Raw genomic sequence first — 17,189 nt, 5'->3', positions numbered from 1 at the left:
GTATTGCTGTGAGCTGCAGTGTAGGTCACAGATGAGGCTCAGATCCGGAGTTGCTGTGGCTGTGGTGTAGGCCTTCATCTATAGCTCTGTTTCAACCCCTATCCAGGGAACTTCCATATGCCAAAGGTGCAGCCCTAAAAAGAAAAAAAAAAAAAAGCACAAGCCTTTTCTTTGTGGGTGTATTACATTCAAATAAAAACATATTTGCATTTTGGAATTGATCTCTGTTTAAATGGATTCACCACATTAACATCTGAGGTCATGACTGTCATTCTGTACCTGGGAATGAAGCTGGGTTTTCACCTTCCAGCAGAGTGAATGGAGACAGAGTGCCTGAGGGGTTTATAAAGAGATCCCATTTCTCTTGCATCAGGAGGATTTCGGTAAGAGTAACTGCACCTTTTGGACTCTGAAAATAATTACCTTGTAAAAATTAAAAACCCTGAGAGACTTTAGCATTAAAGCTCCACTAAGTAGCAAAGTAGCAAAAACCAATTTGATCCCAGTGAACCCTTTCATCTCAGTGTGGCCAGGCTCCCAGCTCTGAATTCCCAATGGATTCTGAGAAGTTGATTTCTGCAAAGATTTTATACGGAAGGATCAGCTCTTCAGCAAATCCAGCCTAGAGAGTCGTGGGCGGATTAACCTGTCATCCTTTCTTCTTCCTTCCATGTGTAATGAGAAGGCAGTGAGGGATGCAGTTACCTGCATCGTCCTGCTCTCAGTTTAATATCACCTCATTCCAGACTGGCCAGGAGGCTAACAGGATGAACAGTAGCACTGACTTTCAGATGAGACAAATCATGTCGTGTAGTCATCAGTGATGACAAGAGGAAAGACTTTTCCTTATTCCCTCTCCAGGTACCTCTCTGTCCATGTTACTGAAATGTTCCTGGCTTCTCATAGGGCAGCCTAGCCTCCTTTCACTGAGGTTGTCAATGGTCCATGGTGCATTTCGAAGAGCCTCAGATGGGTGCTATGTGAGTTTCCTTCCTTCCTTCCTTCCTGCTTCTGCTTTTTAGGACCACACCTGTGGCATATGGAAGTCCCTGGGATAGGGGATGAATCAGAGCTGCAGTTGTCAGCCTACACCACAGCCAAAGCAATGCAGGATCCAAGCCACATCTGTGCTAATCTGCAGCTCACAGCAATGCCAGATCCTTAACCCACTGAGCAAGGCCAGGGATCCAACCTCATGGATACTAGCCGGGTTCTTAACCCACTGAGCCACAGTGGGAACTCCACTTATAGGTGCATCTTAACTCTCAATTGGATAATCGGCACTTGGGGGTCCATGCAAAGAAAACCAATAGAGACCAATAAATAAAATCTCACCGTGGTCGAGTATCCTGTGCATCTAAAGTGACCTATGAATCTTGTCTCAATTTCTGGGGCTCTACAGACAGACTGTCAATCGGTACAACTTCTAAACCCATGAGGCCAGAGTAAGCAGTCTACTGGGAATGCCATCTGTTTTTGGGGTGGGGCTGCTTCGCTCAGCTGACCAGAGCCTGGAGTCCAGTGTGACTTAGATGAGTACTTCCGGAGCTGTCACCGCAGCTCTGCCTTCCTCCTGCCAGATGGCAGTGTTCCAGCCCCCTTGAACTTGATCACCTGGACTATGGCTCCTCCATGAGGGATTGCAGCTCCATGGGTCCTCTATCTTTCACTGTAGACAGTGCTGACCAACTCCCAGTGACAGGGCCTACAGGAGACTCACAGACTACTTTTTTTTTTTTTTGTCTTTTTGCTATTTCTTGGGCCGCTCCAGCGGCATATGGAAGTTCCCAGGCTAGGGGTCGAATCGGAGCTGTAGCTGCCAGCCTACACCAGAGCCACAGCAACGCAGGATCCAAGCCGTGTCTGCGACCTACACCACAACTCACGGCACGCTGGATCGTTAACCCACTGAGCAAGGGCAGGGACCGAACCCGCAACCTCATGGTTCCTAGTCGGATTCGTTAACCACTGCGCCACGACGGGAACTCCCAACTTTCTATGTTATTAATATTTATGGGATAATTACATTAGATAGAATAGGCTAGGAGTTCCTGTTGTAGCACAGCAGGTTAAAGATCCAGCATTGCTGCAGCTGCAGCTCGGATTCGATCCCTGACCAGTGAACTTCCATATGCTGTGGGTGCAGTCAAAAAAAGAAAAAAAAATAGAATAGCCATGTGATAACAAACTACCTCCTCCCCGCCACACCTCAATGTTGAAAACAAAAAAGATTTATTTCTTGCATATGCTACATGTCTGTTGCAATCGAGGGTGGGGGGGTATGTGTGTTGGGAAAATTCCATTCCATCAGTCACTCAAGGATCCAGGCTGATGGAGACTGCTGTCTGTAGCTGTAAACTCTAGGACATGTGACTCCTTTGTCTCCAGAGAAGAGAGAGGCTGGATATCTCATTTGCCCTTCAATCAATGCTGAAGAGAGACAGGTGTTCTTTGGTTCACAACCCATGGGCCTAAACCGGTCACATCAACCCTAGAGAGCTGGGCAGTCTAGTCTTCTAAGGGCCTGGAAGAGGAGACCCACATAGTGTGATGACCAGGAATGTCTGAAAAGGCCTGGCTTTTGTTTCAAGCATGACTTATTTATTTACTTAATATGATGAATAAACACCAGGCACTTCAGGGAAGACCTCCCCCAGAGCAGTGACAAGTTTCATGAATCCTAGTAAGCTTGCCTCTGTAGCCTCAAGTAGGAACACTCAGAGGTCAGAGTTTTTTGGGTTTTTTTTTTCTCCGACCAAAGAAGTTAAAAACCAAAGATGTTTTGAGGAGCACGGTATTAGATAGCCAAGCTACACAGCAGCAACTAGGAAACCCTGAAGAGTGGGGCCTGCCCTGAAACAGCCTCCGGCTAATTAACCCCGTGGCCGTCTGTGGTCCCATCCACCCGCAGGCATGCAGATTCAGCCGAGTCTGGGCTCAGAATTCATCTGTAGCTGGGCCCGGCTGCGCCAGTTCTGAGATGCCAGAGTTTAACTTACTGGAACAGAAACCACATCAAACAGCCTGTCACATGACAGAGCCAAGGAACTCAAACCCCACATCAGAACGCTTTGGCTAGTGTCGAAGTCCCTAAATGTAATGTGTGTTCTTCACTGGGAATTAAGACCATGTGGGCCTAAGTATAGCCTACCCTGAAAGTGTTTTCAATTAGGAATTGAGACACTTGAATGTTAGTGGCTAGAACTGACCTGGCCACGAGATGGAGGCCACATGGATGGGTCTAACTTCTGAGAATTTAAATAACCTGCACACAGTAGGTGCTCAAGAAGGTTTTTCTTCTTGATGATGACATGTTGTGTGACTTATGGCAGGGCTAAAACCCAGTTGAATTTTCTCTGCTGGTTCTTCAGAGGATTTAGACACAGAGCCAGGTGCTGCCTTGACTTCTTGGCTGTGAGTAGAAAGGCTGGTCATTTTCAGGATCTGAGAACCATCAGCAAACTCTGCTTACCAACAGTAATAATAATTTGTTGCATGCCTACTCAGTTCAAAGGCACTGCTTGAAGAACTGCACACGGACTATTTGATCTCGTCCTCACAATGACCTAGGAGGTACAATTATTTTCCTTTTTATATAAATGAGGGAAATGAGGCTTCAAAGTTCAAGGAACTTTTCTAGAAGCTCCAATTAAAGAAGTAGTGGAGCTGGGTTCTCATACAGGTCTGTCTGATTGCAAAGTCCTTGCGCGTTTCAAAATAACTTCCTTTAAACAGCACTACTCACAGGAAAATTTAAAAAGACAGTAATGAAGAGGAAATGAAATAAATATCATTTGTAACCCACTATCCAGAGATATTAACTATCATAAGTTGGTGTCTGTATATCTTGTACTCTTCCTATTCTGATGTTACTCACAAGTGACTTGAAATTCTTTGGGCTATTCTTATTCTTGACCTGGATCTGCCTTCAGTTCATGCCAACGTCATCCAATATTTTCCCCCAAAGAATACAAGCCAACACCAAAAAGAATTCCTTTAGGTAATATAGACATTTTAACAATGTTAGTACTTCCAACCCATAAGCACAGATTATCTTTCCATTATTTGAATCGTCTTCAATTTTTTTCAACATCATATAGTTTTCAATGTACAGATCTTTCTCCTTGGTTAAATTTATTCCTAGGTGTTTCCTTCTTTTTTGTTGCAATTATAAGTGGGATGGTTTTCTTAATTTCTCTTTCTGCTAGCTCATCCTTAACATACAGAAATGCAACTTTTTTTTTTTTTTTTGTCTTTGTGTCTTTTCTAGGGCTGCTCCCGTGGCATATGGAGGTTCCCAGGCTAGGGGTCTAATTGGAGCTACAGCTGCCAGCCTACACCACAGCCACAGCAGTGCAGGATCCGAGTCATGTCTGCGGCCTACACCACAGCTCACTGCAACACCAGATCCTTAACCCACTGAGCGAGGCCAGGGATTGAACCCGCAACCTCATTGTTCCTAGTTGGGTTCATTAACCACTGAGCCACGAAGGGAACTCCCAGATATGCAACATATTTTTGTGTATTGATTTTGTATCCTACAACTTTTCTATATTTATTATTTCTAGTAGGTTTTTTGTTTTTTTGGTGGAGTCTTTGGGATGTTCCATATATAAAATCATATCATCTGCAAATAGTGACAGTTTTATTTTTTCCTTTCCCATCTGGATACCTTTTATTTGTTTTTCTTGCCTAATTGCTCTGTCAAGGACTTCTAATACTATGTTGAATAAGAGTGGCAGGAGTGGGCATTCTTATCTTATTCCTGATCTTCGAGAGACAGCTTTCATTGAGTATGATATTACCTGCAGCTTTGTTTACATGGCCTTTATTATCTTGTGGAACGTTCCTTCTATGTGTACTTTATTCAGAGTTTTTATTATAAATGGGTGTTAAATCTTGTCAAATTAATGTGGTATATCATGTTGATTAATTTGTAGATGTTGAACCATCTTTCTATCCCTGGAATAAATCCCACTTAATCATGATGTATGATTCTTTTGATATATTGTTGTATTAGTTTCCTAATATTTGGTTAATAATTTTTGTACCTATGTTCATCAGAGATATTGGCCTGAAATTTTTTGTATGCGTTGTCTTTGTCTGGTTTTGGCATCAGGGTTATTTTGGCTTTGTAGTATGAGTTAAGAAGCATTCCCTCCTCTCCAATTTTTTTTGACAACTTATAAGATAGGTATTAAATCCTTTTTTTTTCTTTTTAGGTCCACCCCCAGGGCATGTGGAAGTTCCCAGGCTAGGGGTCGAATCAGAGCTGTGGCCATTGGCCTATACCACAGTCACATCAATGCCAGATCCGAGCCACATCTTTGAGCTACACCACAGCTCATGGCAACACTGGATCCCCGACCCACTGAGTGAGGCCAAGGATCGAACACTCATCCTCATGGATGATAGATTCGTTTCTGCTGCACCACAATGGGACTTCCAGGATAGGAATTAAATCCTTTTCGAATGTTTGGTAGAATTTACTTGAGAAGCAATCCGATCCTGGACTTTTTTGGGGGGAGAATTTTTTTTTTTCTTTTTTGTCATGCCCACTACATGTGGAAGTGCCCAGGCCAGGCGTCAAACACGTGCCACAGCAGTGACAATGCCGGATCCTTAACATGCTGAGGCACCATGGAACTCCTTTTGGGAGTTTTTGACTACTGTTTTAGTCTCTGTACTAAAATGCGCATAGGAGCTGAATAGACATTTTTCCAAAAAAGTCATACAGATGGCCAATAGGTAAATGAAAAGATGTTCAGCATCACTAATCATCAGGAAAGTGCAAACCAAAATCATAATGAGATTTCCCCTCATACCTCCTATTATCAAAAGGACAAAAAAATAATAAGAGTTGACAAGGGTGTGGAAAAAGGGGAACCCTCATACACTTCTGGTGGGAACATTAAATTGGTATAAGCCACTACGGAATACAGTACAGAGATTCTTCAAAAAATTAAGAATAAAACTACCATATGATCCAACTATCCCACATTTGAGTATTTATCCAAAGAATATTAAAACACTAATTTGAAAAGACACACACACTTCTATGTTCATTGCACTATTATCTACAATAGCCAAGATATGGAAACAACTGAAGTGCCCATCAGTGGATGAATAAAGAAGAAATGACACACACACACACACACACACACACACACACACACACACACACACACACACAATGGAATATTACTCAGCCATTAAAAAGATGAAATCTTCCATTTGCAAAAACACGCATGAACTTTAAGGACATTATGTTAAGTAAAATAAGTCAGATGGAGAAAGACAAATACTGTATGATCTCACTCACATGTGGAATAGAAAAAAACTAACAACAAACAAACCAAAAATGAACATACCAAACCAAACAAAAACACATAAATATGAGGGAGGGGTAGAGTTGAGGGAGAGGAAGAAATAGGCAAAAAGGATTAACTCTACAGTGGCAGAAAGTGAATTAATGGTAGTGAACACACTGTAGTGTATACATATGTCAAACATAATGTTGTACACATGAAACATATGATACTGAAAATCAATGTTACCTCAATAAAAATAAATTTAAGAAAAAGAATTGCCAAATCAAATAATGCAGATTTTACTGAAGGGTTTTTGGCAACCTGGGGGAGATTCCCTGCAGCCCACATAGAAAAACTAGCCCCACACCCACCTTTAAACTACTCTGCTTCTCTGCTTCTGCCTCCTTCCAACATCTCTTCCATTTCTCATGGGAAAAAAAAATCTGTTTGAGTTCCCGTTGTGGCTCAGCGGGTTAAGAACTGACTAGTATCCATGAGGATGCAGGTTCAATCCTTGGCCTCACTCAGTGGGTAAAGGATCGGACGTTGCTGTGAGCTGTGGTGTAGGCCGGCAGCTACAGCTTTGGTTGGATCCCCAAACCCCAGGGGTGGCTCTAAAAAACAAAAAATTAAAAAAAAATAAAAATAAAAAAATTATCTCATTTTTCTAATTTGTACCCTCACCTACTACCTTGCTCAGGAAAACAACAGATTCTTCTTAATATCATCCCGTCTTAATGCCAGAATTCAGGATCATCAACAATGAAAACTTTTACTCTTGTCTCTCTCACACACAGTTTCTTGCAAAAAATTGTCTATCCTGTTTAGTAAGACACTTTATCTTCCTCAAGAGTATATCATGTTGTATAGGAGAAATCTTAAAGTTCTGTTGGCCATAGTTTTACTTGACTGATGAGAAAGGAAAAGCAGGTGTCAGCCTGTGCACTGGGGAATTTCTGGTAGAACACTGTTGCTATTGTAGCCTTTTGAGTCATAATGTTATTCTGACTATACTTAGGTTAACAGTAGATATATTTTGGTTAAAGTATACTATTGGAGTTCCCCTTGTGGCTCAGCAGAAACGAATCCGACTAGTATCCATGAGGATGCAGGTTCAATCCCCAGCCTCGCCAGAGGGTTAAGGATCCAGTGTTGCCACGAACTGTGGTATAAGTTGCAGATGCAGCTCAGATCTGGCATTGCTGTGGCTGTGGTGTGGGGCAATAGCTATAGCTCCGATTTGACCCCTAGCCTAGAAAGCTCCATATGCTGCAAGTGTGGCCCTAAAAAGACACAAATAAAAGATTTTAAAAAATAAAGTATACTATTGTAAAAGAGAAGTTTTTTTTTTTTTTGCCACTTCTATATATTTCTCCCTTTTTAATGACCACAACCAATAAGTAGGCTTTTTTTTGTTGGGCTTTTTTTTTTTTTTGTCTTTTGTTGTTGTTGTTGTTGTTGCTATTTCTTGGGCCGCTTCTTGGGCCGCTCCCTCTGCATATGGAGGTTCCCAGGCTAGGGGTCGTATCGGAGCTGTAGTCACTGGCCTACGCCAGAGCCACAGCAACGCGGGATCCGAGCCATGTCTGCAACCTACACCACAGCTCACGGCAACGCCGGATCGTTAACCCACCGAGCAAGGGCAGGGACCGAACCCGCAACCTCATGGTTCCTAGACAGATTCGTTAACCACTGCGCAACAACAGGAACTCCTGGACTGATTTTTAAAACATAAGTTTAAGAGTGAACAATTTATTTGAATACTGAGATGGCCTAGGGAGAATTTAGATGTGCTAGTTCAAAGCCATTCCACAATATAGGAATAGTATTACAGTTAAGTAGATAAAAGTCCACATTATTATTCTAACAAATACATTATATTCCAATGGATGGACATATTATTTTTTTGACCCAAATTACCATTGGATAGTCAGGCTGTTTTCTAATTTGGGGTGATCATAACAATCATTCTTTTAGCTTAAAAAAAATTTTTTTTTTCATTTTTGGTTGCCCTGAGGCACATGGAGTTCCTGGGCCAGGGAACTGATCTGATCTGAGCCACAGTTGGGACCTACACTGCAGCTGTGGCAACTTGGGATTTGTTAACTTCACTGTGCCAGGCTGGGGATCAAACCTGTGTCCTGGTGGTGCAGAGACAACACCAATCCTATTGTGCCACAGCAGGAACTCATTTATAGCTAAATATTTACATGCTTTCTTTTTTATTTAATTATGTCCTTCCTAGGTATATTCCAATTGTTAGTTATGAACAAGAACTGGATATGAATAAGCATTGCCAAATTTCTCTCTAGAAAGTTTGCATTAGTTTATAATTTTTCCATCACCAGTGTCTATTTCCCAGCACCCTCAATAATACTTGGTATTATAATTTTAAAAAAATTTTGTCAACATAATAGAAAGATTGTGTTATATGTATACATATGACGTATTTAATTTATTAAATTTTCCCTTTGATTTTTTTTTGGCTTATTGCCTATTTTTCCAATTTGTTTTTATAAGCTGCCTCAGAATTTTTTGTGTATGGGAAGGACTAAAGCATATTACAAATAAACAATTTTAAAAAGGTAATTTCCTAATTCTGGGAAAGACAGGAACGGCAGTTTTATTAGTCAATAACTCCTTTCATTTGCAAGTGCCATAAAAACAACTGCAATTGGCTTAAGCAAAAAAGGAATTTATTGGCTCACAGAAGAGTTTCAGGCACAGCTGGATGAATGGTTTAAATAATAACATTCAGGACTCCATCTCTCAGCTCTGGTTCCCTCTGCTCGCCTTCATTCCCAGTCAGACTCTTGCTTCATTCAGCAAAGACCCAAAAAAAAGAGAGTGCACCTTCCCAAACTCTTTAACAAAAAGCCCAGGGAAGGCTGTGATTGGCCAGCTTAGGTCATGTGCTCATACCTGAGCCAATTATAGTGTCAGGGGGAGGTAACAGAATACTCCGATTGGGTCAGACTTTAGCTCTATCCCTTCAGTTAGGGACTGATGAAATGGGGGTGTGGTGATTCTCATAGGAAGGGATGCTGGACAGAAAGGTGGCACATGTCCTTTTCAGCAGATTGACCAACCCACAGTTCTCTCTGGGTCTTAATGAAAGATGATTTGATACAACAGAAATAGGGTCTAGGATTCAGGAAACCGGGAATCCCTCCTACCTTTTCACTGTTACCTTTGGGAGCCCTCTGAGTTTCGACTCTTCACTCATCAAAGGGAAGGACTGACCCCCACCTAATCTACCTCAAATGATTCTGGTCAGGCTCAAATGAGGCCATGAATGTGAAAGTGCTTGCCAACAATAAAATATCATGCAAATACACCCTGCGTACAAATAAAACTAAAACTAGGAAATTCCGTGTATTCCCAATTGCAGGTTTGCATGAGCATCAGCTTGAGAAATCAGTGAAAAATCAGTGCTTTGTGGTTCTAAGGCCCACACCCCACCCCTTTAACACTGGCTGAAACAGTTCATTCTAATTGTGCTGAAAGTCGTGTTGGACTGTTGTCCTCAGGAAGCAGGAAAGGGCAGAGGCCATAATCACCACTGAAAGTTGGAAACAGTCCTGATGTCACGCCATGCTGGTGTCTTTCTAGGAAAATTTGTATCCTGTCTGTCTTGACTTTCCATCTAATTAACAAGCCTGAGACCTGGCCTAGCACGAGAATGACCTTACAGGCCAGTGTGGAGCAGCTGGAAGCACCAAAGTACATCTGAGCAGCCATGGAACTATGATCACGGTGAATCTCACTTCCGAGCAGGGCCAGAGAAAGAAACCAGGCACAGGGGACTCTCTGAGAAGCTGTAGTGTTCTGGCTCAGAAATCTGTTTGGAGATGGCCACATGCAGGCAGAGAATTATTCATGGGGCCTACTTTTCACCCAGTTACCCAGGGAAATCTGCACCAATTGCTCTCGGCCACCAACGTAGACTAGTTTATGGCCTGTGCTATCCAGGAAAGCAAGACTTTCACAGCTCTTCCTGCTCACACCTGCCAGGATGTGGAAGGAGATGCAAGGCCCAGCCAAGGTAAGCTCCAGCCGGCCTCATACCAGAATGGTCACGTGCAGGTGGCGACAGTCTGCAGAACAGTGATTTAAGAAATGTACCAACTCTCCAAATGCAAAATGCAGCTCCTTCCCTTTACCCTACCGGTCCAAGACCGCCAGGTTACTGCTTAAAGTTTCCACAATTCAGACAACTCCTTTTAGAAGCATTACTATATCTCCCAAAAGCCTTGTTAAAATGTAAATATGGGAGTACCCCCACTTGTGCTCCACGGTGCAGCGGGTTAAGAGTCTGACTGCAGCAGCTCAGGTTGCTGCAGAGATGCAGGTTTGATTCCTGCACTGGCACCATGGTTTAAAAGGTCTGGTGTTGCAGCTGTGGCTCAGATTCAATCCCTGGCCCAGGAACTTCCACATGCTGCAAATGCAGCCATAAATTTTTAAAAAATGCAAATATGGGAGTTTCCGTTGTGGTTATAAACCCAACTAATATCCATGAAGATGCGGGTTCGATCCCTGGCCTTGCTCAGTGGGTTGAGGGTCTGGCGTTATCGTGAACTGTGGTGTAGACTGCAGACGCGGCTCAGATCTGGCGTTGCTGTGGCTGTGGTGTAGGCCGGCAGCTGCAGCTCCGATTAGACCTGTAGCTTGGGAACTTCCATATGCAACAGGTTTGGCTCTAAAAGAAAAAAAATAAATAAAAAGCAAATATGGGGAAAAGTTAGGGTAGCTGAGGAAAAAGACTAATGAATCCATTAAATCATTATGTGCTGAGAGAACTGTGATGGGGGGAGGAAGCAGAGAAGGGACAAGGGGGTCAGAGTGAGGACAGATACTTAAGGGGAATGAAGGGTCTCGGAGATAAAATCTGCCTGTTCTGAGGCTGGTATCTATGGGTTAAAAATGACTAAAAATGCATCACCAGACTATCATATCTCCATGCACTTGGTCACATCTGACCTCATCTCTTGATTTAAATACAGAGGAGAAGACAACAACCTTCGCCTGTCATTTTTGAAGGCGGCTTTTGCTAACTGATTATTTATATCTCAGTGCCCTGTTGGAGGCTTCGGAGATTTGAGGTTCCCTGGCTGGAACTGGGTTTTGGTACAAATCTGTAAAAGTAAAATCTGAATTTTGTTGATTTCCAGATGGTATCAGTTAACACGAAGACTGCTCCTTTAGGAACACTTTCAAGCCTATTTTCCCCTCCTAAACAAAACGAAGCTCTGGGCCCGAGGGGGCAGCTCCCCTCCATTTTGTGCTGCTTCTGGTTGCCTGTGCCTTTGCTCTTTCTTAGGAATTCTTCTTTTGCCTCTGATTAGTGACTAGAACTGTATTTGCCGACTGTTGAGTCGCTGCTTTCATTGGCGGTGGCGCCCCCATTCAGAGAATCCGTATTACCTCATGACATATGGCACAGTGCACACTTTGAAAGCTAAGAACTGGAAAGTTTCTCTTTTGGCAACGTTTCCCCCAGTCGCCCAGGCAATTTCCACATGCAACACTTTCCATACTCATTGAGAGCAGAGTTGAGAGGGTTGGAAATAAAAGACTGCTCAGGTTTCCAGATTGGCCAAAAAAAAAAAAAAAAAAAAAAAACGCCATCGCCACCAGATGCCGGGACAACCGGTCAGTTCCAACACTTTGGTCTGAAGCATTGGTTAATGCAGAGGAATTTGGGGGCCTTGTTTCTCATTATTTGAGTAGCCTTAATAGTAGATGGGTTCTCTGCCTCCCCTCCCCCAAGGCTGACATTTAGCCCAGTTATAAAATGAAGCAATGAAACAGTCAGCTTTTGTAACAACTGGGCTACTAAAAAGAAACTGCTGGGAGAGAGACCAGAGTTATCACTGGGAAGGGCGATTCTGTAGCCAGGGCTGCAGAGTGGAATCCGGGCACTGGGGCCTCTGAGGGCCCACACAGCCACAGGAGAGCCAGGTCAATTCTGGAATTGATGGGTCAAATCTGGAAGTGCTGAGAGCTCCGGTCAAGCCAAGAGAGGCCAGGTTGCATATTCAACAGCAACCTGGCTTCACTGGAAAAGGCCAGGAGGGCAAGCAGCCCACAGGCAGACACAGGAAAGCTTGCTGGCCCTCCAAGTTTGCTGATGGTACAGCTGAGACCCTCCTTTGTACAAATCACACATAGCCCTTCCTCTGTATCCCAGAGGCTACCTTAGAGTGAAAAGGAGGAGAAGGGATCTCTTTATCCATGAGACACTGAACTCTACCCAAAAAGACTGTGTAAGTTATTGAAGCTTTAAATGAGATTGGACAGTTAGTTACTTTTTCGCCTCCTAATCGGTGGGGGAAGAAGGCTCGGGGGAAGATCAGCAAAATTAGAGACAAAACAAATAAACAGCATCTTCCCTGCACAGCCCTGATGTAGTGTGGATTAACTGCCATCTTGCCATAGGAAAAGTAGGACCTATTGCTCTCCGATCCCTCTCCATCCCTCAGTCCTTCTTCTCCACCTGCAGACGGAACTCCCTGGGCTTTTGGTCCTGCCCAGATCACCCTCACTGATGAAGAGCTGTGACTTCCCGCAGATAGCCCTGAAGGCTTGGGCTCCTGGGTTCCCACATTCCTTGCTTGCAATTGCTGCAAGTTGCTCCCACATTGGGCATTTGGTTATTTGCCCTGCACCTTCTCTTCCCCCAGCTCATCCCTGGGGGAGATGTCCTTTGTTCTTTCCCACAGTTCCAAGGGGCAGGGCCAGACCTAAGACTCAGACCCACCTCAAGACTATGAAGGAGATGCAAAAAGAAATCCTTGAGAAGGGTTGTAAAACTACACACAAACTGACAAAACCCAAGCTCCTTAGGACAGCTCCTATAGAAACAATGTATCTACAATTAAGTCAACAGCAGATTTTTTTTTCTTTCTTTTTTTTTTTCCACTTTTTAGGGCCACACCCATGTATATGGAAGTTCCCAGGCTAGGGGTTGAATTGGAGCTGTAGCTGCTGGTCTACACTACAGCTACAGCAACGTGGGTTCCTTAATCCCCTGAGTAAGGCCAGGGATCCAACCTGCATCCTCATGATGCTAGTCGGATTCATTTCCTCTGAGCCACAATGGGAACTCCCAACGGATCTATAAAAAAGAAAAATGGCCCATAGTGTTCCAGACGATTCCCTGGTAGGAAAATGTATGCTCCCTTCGTCACCTCACCTATATTCCCCTGCCCCTTCCTTGGTGTCCTGTTCTTCCCTTTTGTTTGCATACCTTGATCCTAAGGGTTTGTAATTAATAAAAAAATAATAACAGTAACCAACCCTTACCGAGCACTTACTATGTGCCCAGCTCTGTGTTCCCTGCTTATGGTATGAAGCCACATCTGTCCCCTGCCATTGAAGGAAAAAAAAAAAAAAAAAGACGAAGCTGAAAAATAAGCGGCGGAAACTGCGGCCGGGGATGTGGACTGGTGGCCGGAAGATGCTGGGTTGGAATAAGGTCAAGACACAGGCGTCTCATGCTGGACGCTCCTCCTTTCTAGCTGATTTCCAGACTTTCCTGTTCCTTTTGCTGCCAAAATCCTCCACACTGTGGCCGACACTCAATGCCTCCATCTCCTCTTCCCTTAACCGGGGACTCTTGCCCCCGCAGTTCTATGAACCGTCTCATCAGGGTCATTGTGACTTCTGGCCAAACACAATGTGTTTTTTTGTTGTTTGTTTGTTTTCCCCTCTTAGTCCCTGTCCTTTCGGACCTCACGGCAACACCAGACATTGTCAACTACTGCCTTCCAGACATGCCTCCCCACCCTCCTCTCGCTGCTTATTTGCAGGGTCCTCGGGCGCCCCCTGGGGGGTGGGGATTCTGCCCAGGCTCCTCCCACTCCCCCCATCTCCTCTTGGATGTAACTAGCCGTCTCTGCAGGACTCCCTAACTTAACCTCTCCTGAGAGACTCTGCCCCACCTCCAGCATGCCCAATGGGCATGCCACACCCTCCACACCCCCAAATAAATGTGTCTTCTTTCCTCCAATTAGTTTCTCCTTCAGGTATGCCCGTTTCCAAAATGTGTCTAAGGCAAAAGCAATCCCAAAGGCTTGGAGCCATCTACCTGCTCTTCTGCCAGCCCTTGATGTAAACACACCCAGACTCTCAAACCCAGTGCTTCTCCTCGGCTCCCACTTCTGACCCCTTCACCCCTACCTCGTTTAAAATCTTCTCACCTCACCCCTCCCACTTACCTTGGTCTCAAAGCAGATCTCCAGCCTCTACCTCTCCATGCTTCAATGTTTTCCTATAGCCTTTCATTTGAAAGCAACTTTTGTTAATCTATGCTTTTAGAATAATCTTTGAACTGGAGATCCTAGGTATAGAAATCTATTCTAAGGAAATAATCAAAGATATGTGAGAACAAAAGATTCATGAAAAAGGATATTAAGTGATGGAGTTCCCTTTGTGGCTCAGTGGTTAACAAATCCAACTAGGATCCATGGGTTTGATCCCTGGCCTCACTCAGTGGGTTAAGAATCTGGCGTTGCTGTGAGCTCTGGTGTGGGTCACAGACGAGGCCTGGATCTGGCATTGCTGTGGCTGTGGCTGTGGCTGGAAGCTTTAGCTTCGATTGGACCCCTAGCCTGGGAACCTCCATATGCTGCAGGTATAGTTCTAAAAAGCAAAGGGGGGGGGGAAGAATATTACATGATAACCAGTTAAATAGTCAAGAGTGGGAGGTTAGTGAATGCATAATGGAGAGTCCATTACAAGGGAACATAGTGCAGCTACTATAAAACCATGCTTTAGGAGTTCCTATTGTGTCTCAGTGGGTTAAGAACCTGACATAGTCTCCATAAGGGCGCAGGTTCGATCCCCTTACCTCACTCGGTGGTTTAAGGATCCAGTGTTGCCACAAGCTGCGGCATAGTTTGCAGATGTGGCTCCAATCTGGTGTTGCCTTGGCCCTGGGGTAAGCTTGCAGCTGCAGTTCCAAATTTGACCCCTAGCCCTGGGAACTTGCAGGGCTGCTTATGTGGCCTTAAAAAGAGAAGAAGAAAAAAAAAAGCTTCCAGCAGATATTCAATGATATGGAGAAATGTTTATCTTTTATTGTCAAATGAAAAACTCCAGCCACAACCCAGAATGTACACCATGATCCGTGTTCCAACCTGCTCTGCTGCTATTACACCCTAAGGACATCCTCTTCTTTCAGTCTGTTAAGCTCTTTCTTTCCCTAGGGCATTTGCATGGGTCAGGAAGAATTGGGAAACACTTTGAAACCTGTGGGTGGCTGGTTGGGGGAATCATGAGTGTCTTGACTAGTAACCCACCCCGGTTATCTACATTTTTCCTTTTCTCTAAGCTGGTTTACAAGTCTATAAGTTGTAAATAGATGAGAATAATGCAAATGAATTCTGTGAATTTTCTATATGCCAGTGAATTCTGTCCAGGGGAGAGACAGCTAATTTTCTTGCATGCAGTTTGGCATCTGTTTATATTTCATTCCAGTATTCCTGAGGAATAAGTGTTATACTTTGAATTCTCCTTTGAATCAGTTGTAACAACTTTCTGGTTCCCTCATAATTTCATGGTTAAATAAAATCTTTGGCACATGTTCATTTTATATTTCTACAGAGTCATAGTTTACCTTTTTTTTTTTTTTTTTGCTCTTTGCTTTTTAAGGTTGCACCCATGGCATATGAAAGTTCCCAGGCTAGGGGTTGAATTGGGGCTACAGGTGGCTACATCACAGCCACAGCAAAACAGGATCCGAGCTGTGACCTACACCACAGCTCAGGGCAACTCCAGATTCCTGACCCACTGAGCGAGGCCAGAGATTGAACCCTCATCCTCATGGTACTAGTTGTATTTGTTTCCACTGTACCACAAACGGGAACTCCTAATTTACCTTTTTAAAAAACATATCCTTAACCACACCTGCTTGTTTCTCCCTTTCTTAACCTCTGTTTGCCTTCAGAGCCCAGTTTAAATGTCACATCCTCAGAGAGGCCTCCTGTATGCAGGATCCTCCGTTATTTATTCTCTTATTTATCTGTTCCTTCAGAGCACTTGTTACGGTTTATAATTAAATAGTCCATATGTTGACGAACATCTGGGAGTCCAATTACCTCTGATTTGCATTTTCTTCTTTATTTTTTATTTTACAAATTTTCTATAATGAATATGTATACTTTTCTATATTTCTTCATGTTATCTTTAATCACTACTTTCAAAAGGAAAAAAGAGAACCACAGCACGTCAATTGCCCCCTGCATCTCCAGTGAAATCTCCCTCTGCCACCTACTCCAGCCCACCCAGATTGCTCCCTTACACAAACTCCCATTGCAATTATATTCTATTCCACTCAATTATACTTGCTGGAGCATTTAGGAACAGCATAATGAATGCCTAATGTGTATATAGCATCGTGTGTGTGTGTGTGTGTGTGTGTGTGTGTGTGATGAGACCCTAAGAAACATAAATTGTTCTTCCTACCCTGGAGGAGTTTATAACCTAATGGGTGCTATAAGGCAGATTAACTAACCATGTGAGGTACTAGTTAATGAAGTGCCAAAGCTCTACTACACAAATATTCAGGCCGGAGCTGACCAAGGGCCAGAATAGTCAATGGCCTGATGTGATCTCAAACTTGCATGTTTGTTAGTCCTGTGAGTCAAACTAGGGTTCGACCTCACGGAAACCTGGACTGTATTTTTGGCTTCTTGAACATGACCCAACAGTATTGACCATGACCCAGACCCCTGGCCGGACTCTTGTCCACTGATTTGCTAATTGTCCATGATGACGGGCTGGGTCAAGCCTTAGCACTTAGCTTATCTGGGAAATGGAAGTTTTACTGAGACTCCCTCCTCTCCCCCACCCCCAGCAGAGTCTGTGTCCGTG

This window comes from Phacochoerus africanus, chromosome 3, assembly GCF_016906955.1.
Source record: "Phacochoerus africanus isolate WHEZ1 chromosome 3, ROS_Pafr_v1, whole genome shotgun sequence".
NCBI classification, from domain to species: domain Eukaryota; kingdom Metazoa; phylum Chordata; class Mammalia; order Artiodactyla; family Suidae; genus Phacochoerus; species Phacochoerus africanus.
Note: the sequence above shows the minus strand (reverse complement) of the source record.